Below are 25489 nucleotides of genomic sequence, written 5' to 3'. Positions count from 1 at the left end.
CTCTGTATCCATTATTATGTTCTCTCTCCCTCCTCTGTGTCCATTATTATGTTCTCTCCCTCCTCTGTGTCCATTATTATGATCTCTCTCCCTCCTCTGTGTCCATTATTGTGTTCTCTCTCCCTCCTATGTGTCCATTATTATGCTCTCTCCCTCCTCTGTGTCCAGTTTAATATTCTCTCTCCATCCTCTGTCTATTATTATGTCTCTCTCCCTCCTCTGTGTCCATTATTATGTTCTCTCTCCCTACTCTGTGTCCATTATTATGTTCTCTCTCCCTCCTCTGTGTCCATTATTATGTTCTCTCCGTCCTCTGTGTCCATTATTATGTTCTCTCCCTCCTCTGTGTCCATTATTATGTTCTCTCTTCCACCTCTGTGTCCATTATTATATTCTTTCTCCCTCCTGTGTCCATTATTATGTTCTCTCTCCCTCCTCTGTGTCCATTATTATGTTCTCTCCCTCCTCTGTCTCCATTATTATGTTCTCTCCCTCCTCTGTGTCTATTATTATGTTCTCTCTCCCTCCTCTGTGTCCATTATTATGTTTTCTCCCTCCTCTGTGTCCATTATTATGTTCTCTCCCTCCTCTGTGTCTATTATTATGTTCTCTCCCTCCTCTGTGTCCATTATTATGTTCTCTCCTTCCTTTGTGTCTATTATTATGTTCTTTCCCTCCTCTGTGTCCATTATTATGTTCTCTCCCTCCTCTGTGTCCATTATTATGTTCTCTCCCTCTTCTTTGTCCATTATGTTCTCTCTCCCTCCTCTGTGTGCATTATTATTCTCTCTTCCTCCTCTGTGTCCATTATAATATTCTCTCTCCCTCCTCTGTGTCCATTATAATATTATCTCTCCCTCTTCTGTGTCCATTACTATAGTCTCTCCCCCTCCTGTATCCATTATTATGTTCTCTCTCCATCCTATGTGTCCATTATTATGTTCTCTCCCTCCTCTGTGTCCATTATTATGTTCTCTCTCCCTCCTCTGTGTCCATTATTATGTTCTATCCCTCCTTTGTGTCCATTATTATGTTCTCTCTCCCTCCTCTGTGCCATTATTATGTTCTCTCTCCCTCCTCTGTGTCCATTATTATGTTCTCTCCCTCCTCTGTGTCCATTATTATGTTCTCTCCCTCCTCTGTGTCCATTATTATGTTCTCTCTTCATCCTCTGTGTCCATTATTATGTTCTCTCTCCCTCCTCTGTGTCCATTATTATGTTCTCTCCCTCCTCTGTCTCCATTATTATGTTCTCTCCCTCCTCTGTGTCTATTATTATGTTCTCTCTCCCTCCTCTGTGTCCATTATTAAGTTCTCTCCCTCCTCTGTGTCCATTATTATGTTCTCTCCCTCCTCTGTGTCTATTATTATGTTCTCTCCCTCCTCTGTGTCCATTGTTATGTTCTCTCCCTCCTCTGTGTCTATTATTATGTTCTTTCCCTCCTCTGTGTCCATTATTATGTTCTCTCCCTCCTCTGTGTCCATTATTATGTTGTCTCCCTCCTCTTTGTCCATTATGTTCTCTCTCCCTCCTCTGTGTGCATTATTATGCTCTCTTCCTCCTCTGTGTCCATTATAATATTCTCTCTCCCTCCTCTGTGTCCATTATAATATTCTCTCTCCCTCCTCTGTGTCCATTACTATAGTCTCTCCCCCTCCTGTATCCATTATTATGTTCTCTCTCCCTCCTCTGTGTCCATTATTATGTTCTGTCCCTCCTCTGTGTCCATTACTATAGTCTCTCCCCCTCCTGTATCCATTATTATTTTCTCTCTCCCTCCTCTGTGTCCATTATTATGTTCTCTCTCTCTCCTCTGTGTCCATTAATATGTTCTCTCCCTCCTATGTGTCCATTATTATGTTCTCTCCCTCCTCTGTGTCCATTATTATGTTCTCTCCCTCCTCTGTGTCCATTATTATATTCTCTCTCCGTCATGTGTCCATTATTATGTTCTCTCCCTCATCTGTTTCCATTATTATGTTCTCTCTCCCTCTTCTGTGTCCATTACTATGTTCTCTCCCTCTTCTGTGTCCAATATTATATTCGCTCTCCCTCCTCTGTGTCCATTATTATGTTCTCTCTCCCTCCTCTGTGTCCTTTATTATGTTCTCTCCCTCCTCTGTGTCCACTATTATGTTCTCTCCCTCCTCTGTGTCTATTATTATGTTCTCTCCCTCCTCTGTGTCTATTATTATGTTCTCTCCCTCCTCTGTGTCCATTATTATGTTCTCTCTTTCTCCTTTGTGACCATTATTATGTTCTCTCCCTCCTCTGTCCATTATTATGTTCTCTCTCCCTCCTCTGTGTCCATTATTATGTTCTCTCTCCTTCCTCTGTGTCCATTATTATGTTTTCTCTCCCTCCTCTGTGTCTATTATTATCTCCCTCCTCTGTGTCCATTATTATGCTCTCTCCCTCTTTGTCCATTATAATATTCTCTCTCCCTCCTCTTTGTCTATTATTATGTTCTCTCTCCCTCCTCTGTGTCCATTATTATGTTCTCTCCCTCCTCTGTGTCCAGTTTAATATTCTCTCTCCATCCTCTGTCTATTATTATGTTCTCTCTCCCTCCTCTGTGTCCATTATTATGTTCTCTCTCCCTACTCTGTGTCCATTTTTATGTTCTCTCTCCCTCCTCTGTGTCCATTATTATGTTCTCTCCCTCCTCTGTGTCCATTATTATGTTCTCTCCCTCCTCTGTGTCCATTATTATGTTCTCTCTTCCTCCTCTGTGTCCATTATTATATTCTTTCTCCCTCCTGTGTCCATTATTATGTTCTCTCTCCCTCCTCTGTGTCCATTATTATGTTCTCTCCCTCCTCTGTCTCCATTATTATGTTCTCTCCCTCCTCTGTGTCTATTATTATGTTCTCTCTCCCTCCTCTGTGTCCATTATTATGTTTTCTCCCTCCTCTGTGTCCATTATTATGTTCTCTCCCTCCTCTGTGTCTATTATTATGTTCTCTCCCTCCTCTGTGTCCATTATTATGTTCTCTCCCTCCTCTGTGTCTATTATTATGCTCTTTCCCTCCTCTGTGTCCATTATTATGTTCTCTCCCTCCTCTGTGTCCATTATTATGTTCTCTCCCTCCTCTTTGTCCATTATGTTCTCTCTCCCTCCTCTGTGTGCATTATTATGCTCTCTTCCTCCTCTGTGTCCATTATAATATTCTCTCTCCCTCCTCTGTGTCCATTATAATATTCTCTCTCCCTCCTCTGTGTCCATTACTATAGTCTCTCCCCCTCCTGTATCCATTATTATGTTCTCTCTCCCTCCTATGTGTCCATTATTATGTTCTCTCCCTCCTCTGTGTCCATTATTATGTTCTCTCTCCCTCCTCTGTGTCCATTATTATGTTCTCTCCCTCCTTCGTGTCCATTATTATGTTCTCTCCCTCCTCTGTGTCCATTATTATGTTCTCTCCCTCCTCTGTGTCCATTATTATGTTCTCTCCCTCCTCTGTGTCTATTATTATGTTCTCTCCCTCCTCTGTGTCCACTATTATGTTCTCTCCCTCCTCTGTCCATTATTATGTTCTCTCTCCCTCCTCTGTGTCCATTATTAAGTTCTCTCCCACCTCTGTGTCCATTATTATGTTCTCTCTCCCTCCTCTGTGTCTAATATTGTTATCTCCCTCCTCTGTGTCTATTTTTATGTTCTCTCTCACTCCACTGTCTATTATTATGTTCTCTCCCTCCTCTGTCTATTATTATGTTCTCTTCCTCCTCTGTCTCCATTATTATGTTCTCTCCCTCCTCTGTATCCATTATTATGTTCTCTCTCCCTCCTCTGTGTCCATTATTATGTTCTCTCCCTCCTCTGTGTCCATTATTATGTTCTCTCTCCCTCCTCTGTGTCCATTATTGTGTTCTCTCTCCCTCCTATGTGTCCATTATTATGCTCTCTCCCTCTTTGTCCATTATAATATTCTCTCTCCCTCCTCTTTGTCTATTATTATGTTCTCTCTCCCTCCTCTGTGTCCATTATTATGTTCTCTCCCTCCTCTGTGTCCAGTTTAATATTCTCTCTCCATCCTCTGTCTATTATTATGTCTCTCTCCCTCCTCTGTGTCCATTATTATGTTCTCTCTCCCTACTCTGTGTCCATTATTATGTTCTCTCTCCCTCCTCTGTGTCCATTATTATGTTCTCTCCGTCCTCTGTGTCCATTATTATGTTCTCTCCCTCCTCTGTGTCCATTATTATGTTCTCTCTTCCTCCTCTGTGTCCATTATTATATTCTTTCTCCCTCCTGTGTCCATTATTATGTTCTCTCTCCCTCCTCTGTGTCCATTATTATGTTCTCTCCCTCCTCTGTCTCCATTATTATGTTCTCTCCCTCCTCTGTGTCTATTATTATGTTCTCTCTCCCTCCTCTGTGTCCATTATTATGTTTTCTCCCTCCTCTGTGTCCATTATTATGTTCTCTCCCTCCTCTGTGTCTATTATTATGTTCTCTCCCTCCTCTGTGTCCATTATTATGTTCTCTCCCTCCTCTGTGTCTATTATTATGTTCTTTCCCTCCTCTGTGTCCATTATTATGTTCTCTCCCTCCTCTGTGTCCATTATTATGTTCTCTCCCTCCTCTTTGTCCATTATGTTCTCTCTCCCTCCTCTGTGTGCATTATTATTCTCTCTTCCTCCTCTGTGTCCATTATAATATTCTCTCTCCCTCCTCTGTGTCCATTATAATATTCTCTCTCCCTCTTCTGTGTCCATTACTATAGTCTCTCCCCCTCCTGTATCCATTATTATGTTCTCTCTCCATCCTATGTGTCCATTATTATGTTCTCTCCCTCCTCTGTGTCCATTATTATGTTCTCTCTCCCTCCTCTGTGTTTATTATTATGTTCTATCCCTCCTTTGTGTCCATTATTATGTTCTCTCTCCCTCCTCTGTGCCATTATTATGTTCTCTCTCCCTCCTCTGTGTCCATTATTATGTTCTCTCCCTCCTCTGTGTCCATTATTATGTTCTCTCCCTCCTCTGTGTCCATTATTATGTTCTCTCTTCATCCTCTGTGTCCATTATTATGTCCTCTCTCCCTCCTCTGTGTCCATTATTATGTTCTCTCCCTCCTCTGTCTCCATTATTATGTTCTCTCCCTCCTCTGTGTCTATTATTATGTTCTCTCTCCCTCCTCTGTGTCCATTATTAAGTTCTCTCCCTCCTCTGTGTCCATTATTATGTTCTCTCCCTCCTCTGTGTCTATTATTATGTTCTCTCCCTCCTCTGTGTCCATTGTTATGTTCTCTCCCTCCTCTGTGTCTATTATTATGTTCTTTCCCTCCTCTGTGTCCATTATTATGTTCTCTCCCTCCTCTGTGTCCATTATTATGTTGTCTCCCTCCTCTTTGTCCATTATGTTCTCTCTCCCTCCTCTGTGTGCATTATTATGCTCTCTTCCTCCTCTGTGTCCATTATAATATTCTCTCTCCCTCCTCTGTGTCCATTATAATATTCTCTCTCCCTCCTCTGTGTCCATTACTATAGTCTCTCCCCCTCCTGTATCCATTATTATGTTCTCTCTCCCTCCTCTGTGTCCATTATTATGTTCTGTCCCTCCTCTGTGTCCATTACTATAGTCTCTCCCCCTCCTGTATCCATTATTATTTTCTCTCTCCCTCCTCTGTGTCCATTATTATGTTCTCTCTCTCTCCTCTGTGTCCATTATTATGTTCTCTCCCTCCTATGTGTCCATTATTATGTTCTCTCCCTCCTCTGTGTCCATTATTATGTTCTCTCCCTCCTCTGTGTCCATTATTATATTCTCTCTCCGTCATGTGTCCATTATTATGTTCTCTCCCTCATCTGTTTCCATTATTATGTTCTCTCTCCCTCTTCTGTGTCCATTACTATGTTCTCTCCCTCTTCTGTGTCCAATATTATATTCGCTCTCCCTCCTCTGTGTCCATTATTATGTTCTCTCTCCCTCCTCTGTGTCCTTTATTATGTTCTCTCCCTCCTCTGTGTCCACTATTATGTTCTCTCCCTCCTCTGTGTCTATTATTATGTTCTCTCCCTCCTCTGTGTCTATTATTATGTTCTCTCCCTCCTCTGTGTCCATTATTATGTTCTCTCTTTCTCCTTTGTGACCATTATTATGTTCTCTCCCTCCTCTGTCCATTATTATGTTCTCTCTCCCTCCTCTGTGTCCATTATTATGTTCTCTCTCCTTCCTCTGTGTCCATTATTATGTTTTCTCTCCCTCCTCTGTGTCTATTATTATCTCCCTCCTCTGTGTCCATTATTATGCTCTCTCCCTCTTTGTCCATTATAATATTCTCTCTCCCTCCTCTTTGTCTATTATTATGTTCTCTCTCCCTCCTCTGTGTCCATTATTATGTTCTCTCCCTCCTCTGTGTCCAGTTTAATATTCTCTCTCCATCCTCTGTCTATTATTATGTTCTCTCTCCCTCCTCTGTGTCCATTATTATGTTCTCTCTCCCTACTCTGTGTCCATTATTATGTTCTCTCTCCCTCCTCTGTGTCCATTATTATGTTCTCTCCCTCCTCTGTGTCTATTATTATGTTCTCTCCCTCCTCTGTGTCCATTATTATGTTCTCTCTTCCTCCTCTGTGTCCATTATTATATTCTTTCTCCCTCCTGTGTCCATTATTATGTTCTCTCTCCCTCCTCTGTGTCCATTATTATGTTCTCTCCCTCCTCTGTCTCCATTATTATGTTCTCTCCCTCCTCTGTGTCTATTATTATGTTCTCTCTCCCTCCTCTGTGTCCATTATTATGTTTTCTCCCTCCTCTGTGTCCATTATTATGTTCTCTCCCTCCTCTGTGTCTATTATTATGTTCTCTCCCTCCTCTGTGTCCATTATTATGTTCTCTCCCTCCTCTGTGTCTCTTATTATGTTCTTTCCCTCCTCTGTGTCCATTATTATGTTCTCTCCCTCCTCTGTGTCCATTATTATGTTCTCTCCCTCCTCTTTGTCCATTATGTTCTCTCTCCCTCCTCTGTGTGCATTATTATGCTCTCTTCCTCCTCTGTGTCCATTATAATATTCTCTCTCCCTCCTCTGTGTCCATTATAATATTCTCTCTCCCTCCTCTGTGTCCATTATAATATTCTCTCCCCCTCCTGTATCCATTATTATGTTCTCTCTCCCTCCTATGTGTCCATTATTATGTTCTCTCCCTCCTCTGTGTCCATTATTATGTTCTCTCTCCCTCCTCTGTGTCCATTATTATGTTCTCTCCCTCCTTTGTGTCCATTATTATGTTCTCTCCCTCCTCTGTGTCCATTATTATGTTCTCTCCCTCCTCTGTGTCCAGTATTATGTTCTCTCCCTCCTCTGTGTCTATTATTATGTTCTCTCCCTCCTCTGTGTCCACTATTATGTTCTCTCCCTCCTCTGTCCATTATTATGTTCTCTCTCCCTCCTCTGTGTCTAATATTGTTATCTCCCTCCTCTGTGTCTATTTTTATGTTCTCTCTCACTCCACTGTCTATTATTATGTTCTCTCCCTCCTCTGTCTATTATTATGTTCTCTTCCTCCTCTGTCTCCATTATTATGTTCTCTCCCTCCTCTGTATCCATTATTATGTTCTCTCTCCCTCCTCTGTGTCCATTATTATGTTCTCTCCCTCCTCTGTGTCCATTATTATGTTCTCTCTCCCTCCTCTGTGTCCATTATTGTGTTCTCTCTCCCTCCTATGTGTCCATTATTATGCTCTCTCCCTCTTTGTCCATTATAATATTCTCTCTCCCTCCTCTTTGTCTATTATTATGTTCTCTCTCCCTCCTCTGTGTCCATTATTATGTTCTCTCCCTCCTCTGTGTCCAGTTTAATATTCTCTCTCCATCCTCTGTCTATTATTATGTCTCTCTCCCTCCTCTGTGTCCATTATTATGTTCTCTCTCCCTACTCTGTGTCCATTATTATGTTCTCTCTCCCTCCTCTGTGTCCATTATTATGTTCTCTCCGTCCTCTGTGTCCATTATTATGTTCTCTCCCTCCTCTGTGTCCATTATTATGTTCTCTCTTCCTCCTCTGTGTCCATTATTATATTCTTTCTCCCTCCTGTGTCCATTATTATGTTCTCTCTCCCTCCTCTGTGTCCATTATTATGTTCTCTCCCTCCTCTGTCTCCATTATTATGTTCTCTCCCTCCTCTGTGTCTATTATTATGTTCTCTCTCCCTCCTCTGTGTCCATTATTATGTTTTCTCCCTCCTCTGTGTCCATTATTATGTTCTCTCCCTCCTCTGTGTCTATTATTATGTTCTCTCCCTCCTCTGTGTCCATTATTATGTTCTCTCCCTCCTCTGTGTCTATTATTATGTTCTTTCCCTCCTCTGTGTCCATTATTATGTTCTCTCCCTCCTCTGTGTCCATTATTATGTTCTCTCCCTCCTCTTTGTCCATTATGTTCTCTCTCCCTCCTCTGTGTGCATTATTATTCTCTCTTTCTCCTCTGTGTCCATTATAATATTCTCTCTCCCTCCTCTGTGTCCATTATAATATTCTCTCTCCCTCTTCTGTGTCCATTACTATAGTCTCTCCCCCTCCTGTATCCATTATTATGTTCTCTCTCCATCCTATGTGTCCATTATTATGTTCTCTCCCTCCTCTGTGTCCATTATTATGTTCTCTCTCCCTCCTCTGTGTCCATTATTATGTTCTATCCCTCCTTTGTGTCCATTATTATGTTCTCTCTCCCTCCTCTGTGCCATTATTATGTTCTCTCTCCCTCCTCTGTGTCCATTATTATGTTCTCTCCCTCCTCTGTGTCCATTATTATGTTCTCTCCATCCTCTGTGTCCATTATTATGTTCTCTCTTCATCCTCTGTGTCCATTATTATGTTCTCTCTCCCTCCTCTGTGTCCATTATTATGTTCTCTCCCTCCTCTGTCTCCATTATTATGTTCTCTCCCTCCTCTGTGTCTATTATTATGTTCTCTCTCCCTCCTCTGTGTCCATTATTAAGTTCTCTCCCTCCTCTGTGTCCATTATTATGTTCTCTCCCTCCTCTGTGTCTATTATTATGTTCTCTCCCTCCTCTGTGTCCATTATTATGTTCTCTCCCTCCTCTGTGTCTATTATTATGTTCTTTCCCTCCTCTGTGTCCATTATTATGTTCTCTCCCTCCTCTGTGTCCATTATTATGTTGTCTCCCTCCTCTTTGTCCATTATGTTCTCTCTCCCTCCTCTGTGTGCATTATTATGCTCTCTTCCTCCTCTGTGTCCATTATAATATTCTCTCTCCCTCCTCTGTGTCCATTATAATATTCTCTCTCCCTCCTCTGTGTCCATTACTATAGTCTCTCCCCCTCCTGTATCCATTATTATGTTCTCTCTCCCTCCTCTGTGTCCATTATTATGTTCTGTCCCTCCTCTGTGTCCATTACTATAGTCTCTCCCCCTCCTGTATCCATTATTATTTTCTCTCTCCCTCCTCTGTGTCCATTATTATGTTCTCTCTCTCTCCTCTGTGTCCATTATTATGTTCTCTCCCTCCTATGTGTCCATTATTATGTTCTCTCCCTCCTCTGTGTCCATTATTATGTTCTCTCCCTCCTCTGTGTCCATTATTATATTCTCTCTCCGTCATGTGTCCATTATTATGTTCTCTCCCTCATCTGTTTCCATTATTATGTTCTCTCTCCCTCATCTGTGTCCATTACTATGTTCTCTCCCTCTTCTGTGTCCAATATTATATTCGCTCTCCCTCCTCTGTGTCCATTATTATGTTCTCTCTCCCTCCTCTGTGTCCTTTATTATGTTCTCTCCCTCCTCTGTGTCCACTATTATGTTCTCTCCCTCCTCTGTGTCCATTATTATGTTCTCTCCCTCCTCTGTGTCTATTATTATGTTCTCTCCGTCCTCTGTGTCCATTATTATGTTCTCTCCCTCCTCTGTGTCCATTATTATGTTCTCTCTTCCTCCTCTGTGTCCATTATTATATTCTTTCTCCCTCCTGTGTCCATTATTATGTTCTCTCTCCCTCCTCTGTGTCCATTATTATGTTCTCTCCCTCCTCTGTCTCCATTATTATGTTCTCTCCCTCCTCTGTGTCTATTATTATGTTCTCTCTCCCTCCTCTGTGTCCATTATTATGTTTTCTCCCTCCTCTGTGTCCATTATTATGTTCTCTCCCTCCTCTGTGTCTATTATTATGTTCTCTCCCTCCTCTGTGTCCATTATTATGTTCTCTCCCTCCTCTGTGTCTATTATTATGTTCTTTCCCTCCTCTGTGTCCATTATTATGTTCTCTCCCTCCTCTGTGTCCATTATTATGTTCTCTCCCTCCTCTTTGTCCATTATGTTCTCTCTCCCTCCTCTGTGTGCATTATTATTCTCTCTTCCTCCTCTGTGTCCATTATAATATTCTCTCTCCCTCCTCTGTGTCCATTATAATATTCTCTCTCCCTCTTCTGTGTCCATTACTATAGTCTCTCCCCCTCCTGTATCCATTATTATGTTCTCTCTCCATCCTATGTGTCCATTATTATGTTCTCTCCCTCCTCTGTGTCCATTATTATGTTCTCTCTCCCTCCTCTGTGTCCATTATTATGTTCTATCCCTCCTTTGTGTCCATTATTATGTTCTCTCTCCCTCCTCTGTGCCATTATTATGTTCTCTCTCCCTCCTCTGTGTCCATTATTATGTTCTCTCCCTCCTCTGTGTCCATTAATATGTTCTCTCCCTCCTCTGTGTCCATTATTATGTTCTCTCTTCATCCTCTGTGTCCATTATTATGTTCTCTCTCCCTCCTCTGTGTCCATTATTATGTTCTCTCCCTCCTCTGTCTCCATTATTATGTTCTCTCCCTCCTCTGTGTCTATTATTATGTTCTCTCTCCCTCCTCTGTGTCCATTATTAAGTTCTCTCCCTCCTCTGTGTCCATTATTATGTTCTCTCCCTCCTCTGTGTCTATTATTATGTTCTCTCCCTCCTCTGTGTCCATTATTATGTTCTCTCCCTCCTCTGTGTCTATTATTATGTTCTTTCCCTCCTCTGTGTCCATTATTATGTTCTCTCCCTCCTCTGTGTCCATTATTATGTTGTCTCCCTCCTCTTTGTCCATTATGTTCTCTCTCCCTCCTCTGTGTGCATTATTATGCTCTCTTCCTCCTCTGTGTCCATTATAATATTCTCTCTCCCTCCTCTGTGTCCATTATAATATTCTCTCTCCCTCCTCTGTGTCCATTACTATAGTCTCTCCCCCTCCTGTATCCATTATTATTTTCTCTCTCCCTCCTCTGTGTCCATTATTATGTTCTCTCTCTCTCCTCTGTGTCCATTATTATGTTCTCTCCCTCCTATGTGTCCATTATTATGTTCTCTCCCTCCTCTGTGTCCATTATTATGTTCTTTCCCTCCTCTGTGTCCATTATTATATTCTCTCTCCGTCATGTGTCCATTATTATGTTCTCTCCCTCATCTGTTTCCATTATTATGTTCTCTCTCCCTCATCTGTGTCCATTACTATGTTCTCTCCCTCTTCTGTGTCCAATATTATATTCGTTCTCCCTCCTCTGTGTCCATTATTATGTTCTCTCTCCCTTTTCTGTGTCCTTTATTATGTTCTCTCCCTCCTCTGTGTCCACTATTATGTTCTCTCCCTCCTCTGTGTCCATTATTATGTTCTCTCCCTCCTCTGTGTCTATTATTATGTTCTCTCCCTCCTCTGTGTCTATTATTATGTTCTCTCCCTCCTCTGTGTCCATTATTATGTTCTCTCTTTCTCCTTTGTGACCATTATTATGTTCTCTCCCTCCTCTGTCCATTATTATGTTCTCTCTCCCTCCTCTGTGTCCATTATTATGTTCTCTCTCCTTCCTCTGTGTCCATTATTATGTTTTCTCTCCCTCCTCTGTCTATTATTATCTCCCTCCTCTGTGTCCATTATTATGCTCTCTCCCTCTTTGTCCATTATAATATTCTCTCTCCCTCCTCTTTGTCTATTATTATGTTCTCTCTCCCTCCTCTGTGTCCATTATTATGTTCTCTCCCTCCTCTGTGTCCAGTTTAATATTCTCTCTCCATCCTCTGTCTATTATTATGTTCTCTCTCCCTCCTCTGTGTCCATTATTATGTTCTCTCTCCCTACTCTGTGTCCATTATTATGTTCTCTCTCCCTCCTCTGTGTCCATTATTATGTTCTCTCCCTCCTCTGTGTCCATTATTATGTTCTCTCCCTCCTCTGTGTCCATTACTATGTTCTCTCTTCCTCCTCTGTGTCCATTATTATATTCTTTCTCCCTCCTGTGTCCATTATTATGTTCTCTCTCCCTCCTCTGTGTCCATTATTATGTTCTCTCCCTCCTCTGTCTCCATTATTATGTTCTCTCCCTCCTCTGTGTCTATTATTATGTTCTCTCTCCCTCCTCTGTGTCCATTATTATGTTTTCTCCCTCCTCTGTGTCCATTATTATGTTCTCTCCCTCCTCTGTGTCTATTATTATGTTCTCTCCCTCCTCTGTGTCCATTATTATGTTCTCTCCCTCCTCTGTGTCTATTATTATGTTCTTTCCCTCCTCTGTGTCCATTATTATGTTCTCTCCCTCCTCTGTGTCCATTATTATGTTCTCTCCCTCCTCTTTGTCCATTATGTTCTCTCTCCCTCCTCTGTGTGCATTATTATGCTCTCTTCCTCCTCTGTGTCCATTATAATATTCTCTCTCCCTCCTCTGTGTCCATTATAATATTCTCTCTCCCTCCTCTGTGTCCATTATAATATTCTCTCCCCCTCCTGTATCCATTATTATGTTCTCTCTCCCTCCTATGTGTCCATTATTATGTTCTCTCCCTCCTCTGTGTCCATTATTATGTTCTCTCTCCCTCCTCTGTGTCCATTATTATGTTCTCTCCCTCCTTTGTGTCCATTATTATGTTCTCTCCCTCCTCTGTGTCCATTATTATGTTCTCTCCCTCCTCTGTGTCCAGTATTATGTTCTCTCCCTCCTCTGTGTCTATTATTATGTTCTCTCCCTCCTCTGTGTCCACTATTATGTTCTCTCCCTCCTCTGTCCATTATTATGTTCTCTCTCCCTCCTCTGTGTCTAATATTGTTATCTCCCTCCTCTGTGTCTATTTTTATGTTCTCTCTCACTCCACTGTCTATTATTATGTTCTCTCCCTCCTCTGTCTATTATTATGTTCTCTTCCTCCTCTGTCTCCATTATTATGTTCTCTCCCTCCTCTGTATCCATTATTATGTTCTCTCTCCCTCCTCTGTGTCCATTATTATGTTCTCTCCCTCCTCTGTGTCCATTATTATGTTCTCTCTCCCTCCTCTGTGTCCATTATTGTGTTCTCTCTCCCTCCTATGTGTCCATTATTATGCTCTCTCCCTCTTTGTCCATTATAATATTCTCTCTCCCTCCTCTTTGTCTATTATTATGTTCTCTCTCCCTCCTCTGTGTCCATTATTATGTTCTCTCCCTCCTCTGTGTCCAGTTTAATATTCTCTCTCCATCCTCTGTCTATTATTATGTCTCTCTCCCTCCTCTGTGTCCATTATTATGTTCTCTCTCCCTACTCTGTGTCCATTATTATGTTCTCTCTCCCTCCTCTGTGTCCATTATTATGTTCTCTCCGTCCTCTGTGTCCATTATTATGTTCTCTCCCTCCTCTGTGTCCATTATTATGTTCTCTCTTCCTCCTCTGTGTCCATTATTATATTCTTTCTCCCTCCTGTGTCCATTATTATGTTCTCTCTCCCTCCTCTGTGTCCATTATTATGTTCTCTCCCTCCTCTGTCTCCATTATTATGTTCTCTCCCTCCTCTGTGTCTATTATTATGTTCTCTCTCCCTCCTCTGTGTCCATTATTATGTTTTCTCCCTCCTCTGTGTCCATTATTATGTTCTCTCCCTCCTCTGTGTCTATTATTATGTTCTCTCCCTCCTCTGTGTCCATTATTATGTTCTCTCCCTCCTCTGTGTCTATTATTATGTTCTTTCCCTCCTCTGTGTCCATTATTATGTTCTCTCCCTCCTCTGTGTCCATTATTATGTTCTCTCCCTCCTCTTTGTCCATTATGTTCTCTCTCCCTCCTCTGTGTGCATTATTATTCTCTCTTTCTCCTCTGTGTCCATTATAATATTCTCTCTCCCTCCTCTGTGTCCATTATAATATTCTCTCTCCCTCTTCTGTGTCCATTACTATAGTCTCTCCCCCTCCTGTATCCATTATTATGTTCTCTCTCCATCCTATGTGTCCATTATTATGTTCTCTCCCTCCTCTGTGTCCATTATTATGTTCTCTCTCCCTCCTCTGTGTCCATTATTATGTTCTATCCCTCCTTTGTGTCCATTATTATGTTCTCTCTCCCTCCTCTGTGCCATTATTATGTTCTCTCTCCCTCCTCTGTGTCCATTATTATGTTCTCTCCCTCCTCTGTGTCCATTATTATGTTCTCTCCATCCTCTGTGTCCATTATTATGTTCTCTCTTCATCCTCTGTGTCCATTATTATGTTCTCTCTCCCTCCTCTGTGTCCATTATTATGTTCTCTCCCTCCTCTGTCTCCATTATTATGTTCTCTCCCTCCTCTGTGTCTATTATTATGTTCTCTCTCCCTCCTCTGTGTCCATTATTAAGTTCTCTCCCTCCTCTGTGTCCATTATTATGTTCTCTCCCTCCTCTGTGTCTATTATTATGTTCTCTCCCTCCTCTGTGTCCATTATTATGTTCTCTCCCTCCTCTGTGTCTATTATTATGTTCTTTCCCTCCTCTGTGTCCATTATTATGTTCTCTCCCTCCTCTGTGTCCATTATTATGTTGTCTCCCTCCTCTTTGTCCATTATGTTCTCTCTCCCTCCTCTGTGTGCATTATTATGCTCTCTTCCTCCTCTGTGTCCATTATAATATTCTCTCTCCCTCCTCTGTGTCCATTATAATATTCTCTCTCCCTCCTCTGTGTCCATTACTATAGTCTCTCCCCCTCCTGTATCCATTATTATGTTCTCTCTCCCTCCTCTGTGTCCATTATTATGTTCTGTCCCTCCTCTGTGTCCATTACTATAGTCTCTCCCCCTCCTGTATCCATTATTATTTTCTCTCTCCCTCCTCTGTGTCCATTATTATGTTCTCTCTCTCTCCTCTGTGTCCATTATTATGTTCTCTCCCTCCTATGTGTCCATTATTATGTTCTCTCCCTCCTCTGTGTCCATTATTATGTTCTCTCCCTCCTCTGTGTCCATTATTATATTCTCTCTCCGTCATGTGTCCATTATTATGTTCTCTCCCTCATCTGTTTCCATTATTATGTTCTCTCTCCCTCATCTGTGTCCATTACTATGTTCTCTCCCTCTTCTGTGTCCAATATTATATTCGCTCTCCCTCCTCTGTGTCCATTATTATGTTCTCTCTCCCTCCTCTGTGTCCTTTATTATGTTCTCTCCCTCCTCTGTGTCCACTATTATGTTCTCTCCCTCCTCTGTGTCCATTATTATGTTCTCTCCCTCCTCTGTGTCTATTATTATGTTCTCTCCGTCCTCTGTGTCCATTATTATGTTCTCTCCCTCCTCTGTGTCCATTATTATGTTCTCTCTTCCTCCTCTGTGTCCATTATTATATTCTTTCTCCCTCCTGTGTCCATTATTATGTTCTCTCTCCCTCCTCTGTGTCCATTATTATGTTCTCTCCCTCCTCTGTCTCCATTATTATGTTCTCTCCCTCCTCTGTGTCTATTATTATGTTCTCTCTCCCTCCTCTGTGTCCATTATTATGTTTTCTCCCTCCTCTGTGTCCATTATTATGTTCTCTCCCTCCTCTGTGTCTATTATTATGTTCTCTCCCTCCTCTGTGTCCATTATTATGTTCTCTCCCTCCTCTGTGTCTATTATTATGTTCTTTCCCTCCTCTCTGTCCATTATTATGTTCTCTCCCTCCTCTGTGTCCATTATTATGTTCTCTCCCTCCTCTTTGTCCATTATGTTCTCTCTCCCTCCTCTGTGTGCATTATTATTCTCTCTTCCTCCTCTGTGTCCATTATAATATTCTCTCTCCCTCCTCTGTGTCCATTATAATATTCTCTCTCCCTCTTCTGTGTCCATTACTATAGTCTCTCCCCCTCCTGTATCCATTATTATGTTCTCTCTCCATCCTATGTGTCCATTATTATGTTCTCTCCCTCCTCTGTGTCCATTATTATGTTCTCTCTCCCTCCTCTGTGTCCATTATTATGTTCTATCCCTCCTTTGTGTCCATTATTATGTTCTCTCTCCCTCCTCTGTGCCATTATTATGTTCTCTCTCCCTCCTCTGTGTCCATTATTATGTTCTCTCCCTCCTCTGTGTCCATTAATATGTTCTCTCCCTCCTCTGTGTCCATTATTATGTTCTCTCTTCATCCTCTGTGTCCATTATTATGTTCTCTCTCCCTCCTCTGTGTCCATTATTATGTTCTCTCCCTCCTCTGTCTCCATTATTATGTTCTCTCCCTCCTCTGTGTCTATTATTATGTTCTCTCTCCCTCCTCTGTGTCCATTATTAAGTTCTCTCCCTCCTCTGTGTCCATTATTATGTTCTCTCCCTCCTCTGTGTCTATTATTATGTTCTCTCCCTCCTCTGTGTCCATTATTATGTTCTCTCCCTCCTCTGTGTCTATTATTATGTTCTTTCCCTCCTCTGTGTCCATTATTATGTTCTCTCCCTCCTCTGTGTCCATTATTATGTTGTCTCCCTCCTCTTTGTCCATTATGTTCTCTCTCCCTCCTCTGTGTGCATTATTATGCTCTCTTCCTCCTCTGTGTCCATTATAATATTCTCTCTCCCTCCTCTGTGTCCATTATAATATTCTCTCTCCCTCCTCTGTGTCCATTACTATAGTCTCTCCCCCTCCTGTATCCATTATTATTTTCTCTCTCCCTCCTCTGTGTCCATTATTATGTTCTCTCTCTCTCCTCTGTGTCCATTATTATGTTCTCTCCCTCCTATGTGTCCATTATTATGTTCTCTCCCTCCTCTGTGTCCATTATTATGTTCTTTCCCTCCTCTGTGTCCATTATTATATTCTCTCTCCGTCATGTGTCCATTATTATGTTCTCTCCCTCATCTGTTTCCATTATTATGTTCTCTCTCCCTCATCTGTGTCCATTACTATGTTCTCTCCCTCTTCTGTGTCCAATATTATATTCGTTCTCCCTCCTCTGTGTCCATTATTATGTTCTCTCTCCCTTTTCTGTGTCCTTTATTATGTTCTCTCCCTCCTCTGTGTCCACTATTATGTTCTCTCCCTCCTCTGTGTCCATTATTATGTTCTCTCCCTCCTCTGTGTCTATTATTATGTTCTCTCCCTCCTCTGTGTCTATTATTATGTTCTCTCCCTCCTCTGTGTCCATTATTATGTTCTCTCTTTCTCCTTTGTGACCATTATTATGTTCTCTCCCTCCTCTGTCCATTATTATGTTCTCTCTCCCTCCTCTGTGTCCATTATTATGTTCTCTCTCCTTCCTCTGTGTCCATTATTATGTTTTCTCTCCCTCCTCTGTCTATTATTATCTCCCTCCTCTGTGTCCATTATTATGCTCTCTCCCTCTTTGTCCATTATAATATTCTCTCTCCCTCCTCTTTGTCTATTATTATGTTCTCTCTCCCTCCTCTGTGTCCATTATTATGTTCTCTCCCTCCTCTGTGTCCAGTTTAATATTCTCTCTCCATCCTCTGTCTATTATTATGTTCTCTCTCCCTCCTCTGTGTCCATTATTATGTTCTCTCTCCCTACTCTGTGTCCATTATTATGTTCTCTCTCCCTCCTCTGTGTCCATTATTATGTTCTCTCCCTCCTCTGTGTCCATTATTATGTTCTCTCCCTCCTCTGTGTCCATTACTATGTTCTCTCTTCCTCCTCTGTGTCCATTATTATATTCTTTCTCCCTCCTGTGTCCATTATTATGTTCTCTCTCCCTCCTCTGTGTCCATTATTATGTTCTCTCCCTCCTCTGTCTCCATTATTATGTTCTCTCCCTCCTCTGTGTCTATTATTATGTTCTCTCTCCCTCCTCTGTGTCCATTATTATGTTTTCTCCCTCCTCTGTGTCCATTATTATGTTCTCTCCCTCCTCTGTGTCTATTATTATGTTCTCTCCCTCCTCTGTGTCCATTATTATGTTCTCTCCCTCCTCTGTGTCTATTATTATGTTCTTTCCCTCCTCTGTGTCCATTATTATGTTCTCTCCCTCCTCTGTGTCCATTATTATGTTCTCTCCCTCCTCTTTGTCCATTATGTTCTCTCTCCCTCCTCTGTGTGCATTATTATGCTCTCTTCCTCCTCTGTGTCCATTATAATATTCTCTCTCCCTCCTCTGTGTCCATTATAATATTCTCTCTCCCTCCTCTGTGTCCATTACTATAGTCTCTCCCCCTCCTGTATCCATTATTATGTTCTCTCTCCCTCCTATGTGTCCATTATTATGTTCTCTCCCTCCTCTGTGTCCATTATTATGTTCTCTCTCCCTCCTCTGTGTCCATTATTATGTTCTCTCCCTCCTTTGTGTCCATTATTATGTTCTCTCCCTCCTCTGTGTCCATTATTATGTTCTCTCCCTCCTCTGTGTCCATTATTATGTTCTCTCCCTCCTCTGTGTCTATTATTATGTTCTCTCCCTCCTCTGTGTCCACTATTATGTTCTCTCCCTCCTCTGTCCATTATTATGTTCTCTCTCCCTCCTCTGTGTCCATTATTAAGTTCTCTCCCACCTCTGTGTCCATTATTATGTTCTCTCTCCCTCCTCTGTGTCTAATATTGTTATCTCCCTCCTCTGTGTCTATTTTTATGTTCTCTCTCACTCCACTGTCTATTATTATGTTCTCTCCCTCCTCTGTCTATTATTATGTTCTCTTCCTCCTCTGTCTCCATTATTATGTTCTCTCCCTCCTCTGTATCCATTATTATGTTCTCTCTCCCTCCTCTGTGTCCATTATTATGTTCTCTCCCTCCTCTGTGTCCATTATTATGTTCTCTCTCCCTCCTCTGTGTCCATTATTGTGTTCTCTCTCCCTCCTATGTGTCCATTATTATGCTCTCTCCCTCTTTGTCCATTATAATATTCTCTATCCCTCCTCTTTGTCTATTATTATGTTCTCTCTCCCTCCTCTGTGTCCATTATTATGTTCTCTCCCTCCTCTGTGTCCAGTTTAATATTCTCTCTCCATCCTCTGTCTATTATTATGTTCTCTCTCCCTCCTCTGTGTCCATTATTATGTTCTCTCTCCCTCCTCTGTGTCCATTATTATGTTCTCTCCGTCCTCTGTGTCCATTATTATGTTCTCTCCCTCCTCTGTGTCCATTATTATGTTCTCTCTTCCTCCTCTGTGTCCATTATTATATTCTTTCTCCCTCCTGTGTCCATTATTATGTTCTCTCTCCCTCCTCTGTGTCCATTATTATGTTCTCTCCCTCCTCTGTCTCCATTATTATGTTCTCTCCCTCCTCTGTGTCTATTATTATGTTCTCTCTCCCTCCTCTGTGTCCATTATTATGTTTTCTCCCTCCTCTGTGTCCATTATTATGTTCTCTCCCTCCTCTGTGTCTATTATTATGTTCTCTCCCTCCTCTGTGTCCATTATTATGTTCTCTCCCTCCTCTGTGTCTATTATTATGTTCTTTCCCTCCTCTGTGTCCATTATTATGTTCTCTCCCTCCTCTGTGTCCATTATTATGTTCTCTCCCTCCTCTTTGTCCATTATGTTCTCTCTCCCTCCTCTGTGTGCATTATTATTCTCTCTTCCTCCTCTGTGTCCATTATAATATTCTCTCTCCCTCCTCTGTGTCCATTATAATATTCTCTCTCCCTCCTCTGTGTCCATTACTATAGTCTCTCCCCCTCCTGTATCCATTATTATGTTCTCTCTCCCTCCTATGTGTCCATTATTATGTTCTCTCCCTCCTCTGTGTCCATTATTATGTTCTCTCTCCCTCCTCTGTGTCCATTATTATGTTCTCTCCCTCCTTTGTGTCCATTATTATGTTCTCTCCCTCCTCTGTGTCCATAATTATGTTCTCTCCCTCCTCTGTGTCCATTATTATGTTCTCTCCCTCCTCTGTGTCTATCATTATGTTCTCTCCCTCCTCTGTGTCCACTATTATGTTCTCTCCCTCCTCTGTCCATTATTATGTTCTCTCTCCCTCCTCTGTGTCCATTATTAAGTTCTCTCCCACCTCTGTGTCCATTATTATGTTCTCTCTCCCTCCTCTGTGTCTAATATTGTTATCTCCCTCCTCTGTGTCTATTTTTATGTTCTCTCTCACTCCTCTGTCTATTATTATGTTCTCTCCCTCCTCTGTCTATTATTATGTTCTCTTCCTCCTCTGTCTCCATTATTATGTTCTCTCCCTCCTCTGTATCCATTATTATGTTCTCTCTCCCTCCTCTGTGTCCATTATTATGTTCTCTCCCTCCTCTGTGTCCATTATTATGTTCTCTCTCCCTCCTCTGTGTCCATTATTGTGTTCTCTCTCCCTCCTATGTGTCCATTATTATGTTCTCTCTCCCTCTTCTGTGTCCATTATTATGTTCTCTCCCTCCTCTGTGTCCATTACTGTGCTCTCTTCCTCCTCTGTGTCCATTATTATGTTCTCTCTCTCTCCCTCCTCTGTGTTCATTATTATGTTCTCTCTCCCTCCTCTGTGTCCATTATTATGTTCTCTCCCTCCTCTGTGTCCATTATTATTCTCTCACCCTCCTCTGTGTCCATTAATATTCTCTCTCTATCCTCTGTGTCTATTATTATGTCCTCTCTCCCTCCTCTGTGTCCATTATTATGTTCTCTCCCTCCTCTGTGTCCATTATTATATTCTCTCTCCGTCATGTGTCCATTATTATGTTCTCTCCCTCATCTGTGTCCATTATTATGTTCTCTCTCCCTCATCTGTGTCTATTACTATGTTCTCTCCCTCCTCTGTGTCCATTACTATATTCTCTCTCCCTCCTCTGTGTCCATTATTATGTTCTTTCCCTCCTCTGTGTCCATTATTATGCTCTCTCTCCCTCCTCTGTGTCCATTATTATGTTCTCTCCCTCCTCTGTGTCCATTATTATGTTCTCTCTCCATCCTCTGTGTCTATTATTATGTTCTCTCTCCCTCCTCTGTGTCCATTATTATGTTCTCTCTCCATCCTCTGTGTCTATTATTATGTTCTCTCTCCCTCCTCTGTGTCCATTATTATGTTCTCTCCCTCCTCTGTGTCCAGTATAATATTCTCTCTCCAACCTCTGTGTCTATTATTATGTTCTCTCTCCCTCCTCTGTGTCCATTATTATGTTCTCTCCCTCCTCTTTGTCCATTATTATGTTCTCTCTCCCTCCTCTGTGTCCATTATTATGTTCTCTCCCTCCTCTGTGTCTATTATTATGTTCTCTCCCTCCTCTGTGTCCATTATTATGTTCTCTCCCTCCTCTGTGTCTATTATTATGTTCTTTCCCTCCTCTGTGTCCATTATTATGTTCTCTCCCTCCTCTGTGTCCATTATTATGTTGTCTCCCTCCTCTTTGTCCATTATGTTCTCTCTCCCTCCTCTGTGTGCATTATTATGCTCTCTTCCTCCTCTGTGTCCATTATAATATTCTCTCTCCCTCCTCTGTGTCCATTATAATATTCTCTCTCCCTCCTCTGTGTCCATTACTATAGTCTCTCCCCCTCCTGTATCCATTATTATGTTCTCTCTCCCTCCTCTGTGTCCATTATTATGTTCTGTCCCTCCTCTGTGTCCATTACTATAGTCTCTCCCCCTCCTGTATCCATTATTATTTTCTCTCTCCCTCCTCTGTGTCCATTATTATGTTCTCTCTTCCTCCTCTGTGTCCATTATTATGTTCTATCCCTCCTCTGTGTCCATTGTTATGTTCTCTCCCTCCTCTGTGTCCATTATTATGTTCTCTCCCTCCTCTGTGTCCATTATTATATTCTCTCTCCGTCATGTGTCCATTATTATGTTCTCTCCCTCATCTGTTTCCATTATTATGTTCTCTCTCCCTCATCTGTGTCCATTACTATGTTCTCTCCCTCTTCTGTGTCCATTATTATATTCGCTCTCCCTCCTCTGTGTCCATTATTATATTCTCTCTCCCTCCTCTGTGTCCATTATTATGTTCTCTCCCTCCTCTGTGTCCATTATTATGCTCTCTCTCCCTCCTCTGTGTCCATTATTATGTTCTCTCCCTCCTCTGTGTCCATTATTATGTTCTCTCTCCATCCTCTGTGTCTATTATTATGTTCTCTCTCCCTCCTCTGTGTCCATTATTATGTTCTCTCCCTCCTCTGTGTCCAGTATAATATTCTCTCTCCAACCTCTGTGTCTATTATTATGTTCTCTCTCCCTCCTCTGTGTCCATTATTATGTTCTCTCTCCCTCCTCTGTGTCCATTATTATGTTCTCTCTCCCTCCTCTGTGTCCATTATTATATTCTCTCCCTCCTCTGTGTCCACTATTATGTTCTCTCCCTCCTCTGTGTCTATTATTATGTTCTCTCCCTCCTCTGTGTCTATTATTATGTTCTCTCCCTCCTCTGTGTCTATTATTATGTTCTCTCCCTCCTCTGTGTCCATTATTATGTTCTCTCTTTCTCCTTTGTGACCATTATTATGTTCTCTCCCTCCTCTCTCCATTATTATTTTCTCTCTCCCTCCTCTGTGTCCATTATTATGTTCTCTCTCCTTCCTCTGTGTCCATTATAGAGATGAGCGATTCGGATTCTGTGGAATCCGAACCGCTCCGAACATTGGGGATCTGAGTCCACCCGAACCCTGTTCGGGTGTTCACCGCCTGACTCGGATCCCCGTTCGGGGCCGAACGGCGGCCGCCTGATGTCGGATTCTCACTAGAGAATCCGACATCAGGTCTCCTCGTGTGTAGGGCAGAGCGCAGTGATAGCGCTCTGCCCTACACAGACACAGACACACAGCCGCCAGCGGCAGCTGTGTGTTTGTTACAGCAGCCAATGAGAGTCACACAGACTCTCATTGGCTGCTGCACGGAGGGAGCCGGCTGGAGCTCACACATGAGCTCCGTCTTCCGGCTCCCTCCTCAGCGTGTGACAGAGCGGACGGCGCGGGAGCGGGGATACAGGTAAGTTTTTATTTTTTAATTTGTGCAAGGGCCGGGGGCGCTACTGGGGGCGGTCTGCTACTGGGGGGGGCTATACTACTGGAGGGGCCTGCTACTGGGGGGGGCTATACTACTGGGGGGTCTGCTACTGGGGGGGCCATACTACTGAGGGGCCTGCTACTGGCGGGGGCCATACTACTGGGGGGGGCCTGCTACTGGGGCAGCCTACTACAGGGGGGGCCATAATACAGGGGGGGCCCATACTACAGGGGGGGCTACTACAGGGGCAGCCTACTACTGGGGGGGGCCTGCTACTGGGGCAGCCTACTACTGGGGGGGCCATACTACTGGGGGGGCCATACTACTGGGCGGCATACTACTGGGTGGCATGATAATGGGGGGCATACTACTGGGGGGGCCTGCTAATGGGGGGCATACTACTGGGTGGCATGCTAATGGGGGGCATACTACTGGGGGGGCCTGCTAATGGGGGGCATACTACTGGGGGGCATTCTACTGGGGGCACTGCATAGTGGACCCTACTACTAAAGGGACTGCATAGGGGGCACCACTGCTCGGGGACATTGTGTAAGGGACACCGCTACTGTGGGCATTGTGTAAAAGGGTCACTACTGTGGGCATTGTGTAAAAGGGGCACTACTGTGTGTCGTAACATAAATAAGAGACACTACTTTATGGTGTAATGTGAATCAGGCCCTATGTGCGGTGTAATGCGAATAAGATTGTGCACTGTGACTCCTAGGGCCGTAGCCCACTTTGTAAACAAGTACTGTGACTCTGCTGGCCGTACCCCACTGGGTGGGTGCACTACTTTTCATTTCTGCCACTGCTGTGTGGCAATGTGTCATAGATGTGCTTTATACTGTGGTGTCTGTGTCGTTGTGCCGCTGCTTTGTCGCTTAGTGTAACCAGTCGGCTCACTGCAACCTTTGGCCAATAATGTTGAAAACAATATTATAAGCTGTGATATGGTCTAAATTGACTGGAAATTAATGTTATTGAGGTTAATAATACTCTAGGAAGAAAAAAAAGACCAATTTATGTGATTTTAGCTTTTTTTGTCAATTATTGTAAAAAAATCCAAATCCAAATCCAAAGCCAGTCACCGCAGTTTGGCAAATCCAAATCCAAATCCAAAGCCGGACGACGAATTAGAACCAAATCCAAATCCAAATCCGGCAAAAATGGTCCGGCGCACATCCCTAGTCCATTATTATGTTGTCTCTCCCTCCTCTGTGTCTATTATTGTTATCTCCGTCCTCTGTGTCCATTATTATGCTCTCTCCCTCTGTGTCCATTATAATATTCTCTCTCCCTCCTCTGTGTCTATTATTATGTTCTCTCTCCCTCCTCTGTGTCCATTATTATGTTCTCTCCCTCCTCTGTGTCCAGTATAATATTCTCTCTCCAACCTCTGTGTCTATTATTATGTTCTCTCTCCCTCCTCTGTGTCCATTATTATGTTCTCTCCCTCCTCTTTGTCCATTATTATGTTCTCTCTCCCTCCTCTGTGTCCATTATTAAGTTCTCTCCCTCCTCTGTGTCCACTATTATGTTCTCTCCCTCCTCTGTGTCCATTATTATGTTCTCTCCCTCCTCTGTGTCTATTATTATGTTGTCTCCCTCCTCTGTGTCTATTAATATGTTCTCTCTCCCTCCTCTGTGTCCATTATTATGTTCTCTCTCCCTCCTCTGTGCCATTATTATGTTCTCTCTCCCTCCTCTGTGTCCATTATTATGTTCTCTCCCTCCTCTGTGTCCATTATTATGTTCTCTCTTCATCCTCTGTGTCCATTATTATGTTCTCTCTCCCTCCTCTGTGTCCATTATTATGTTCTCTCCCTCCTCTGTCTCCATTATTATGTTCTCTCCCTCCTCTGTGTCTATTATTATGTTCTCTCTCCCTCCTCTGTGTCCATTATTAAGTTCTCTCCCTCCTCTGTGTCCATTATTATGTTCTCTCCCTCCTCTGTGTCTATTATTATGTTCTCTCCCTCCTCTGTGTCCATTATTATGTTCTCTCCCTCCTCTGTGTCTATTATTATGTTCTTTCCCTCCTCTGTGTCCATTATTATGTTCTCTCCCTCCTCTGTGTCCATTATTATGTTGTCTCCCTCCTCTTTGTCCATTATGTTCTCTCTCCCTCCTCTGTGTGCATTATTATGCTCTCTTCCTCCTCTGTGTCCATTATAATATTCTCTCTCCCTCCTCTGTGTCCATTATAATATTCTCTCTCCCTCCTCTGTGTCCATTACTATAGTCTCTCCCCCTCCTGTATCCATTATTATGTTCTCTCTCCCTCCTCTGTGTCCATTATTATGTTCTGTCCCTCCTCTGTGTCCATTACTATAGTCTCTCCCCCTCCTGTATCCATTATTATTTTCTCTCTCCCTCCTCTGTGTCGATTATTATGTTCTCTCTCCCTCCTCTGTGTCCATTATTATGTTCTATCCCT

The sequence above is a fragment of the Taudactylus pleione genome, unplaced genomic scaffold (genome assembly GCF_031769625.1).
Source record: "Taudactylus pleione unplaced genomic scaffold, aTauple2 ptg000032l, whole genome shotgun sequence".
NCBI lineage: Eukaryota > Metazoa > Chordata > Amphibia > Anura > Myobatrachidae > Taudactylus > Taudactylus pleione.
Note: the sequence above shows the minus strand (reverse complement) of the source record.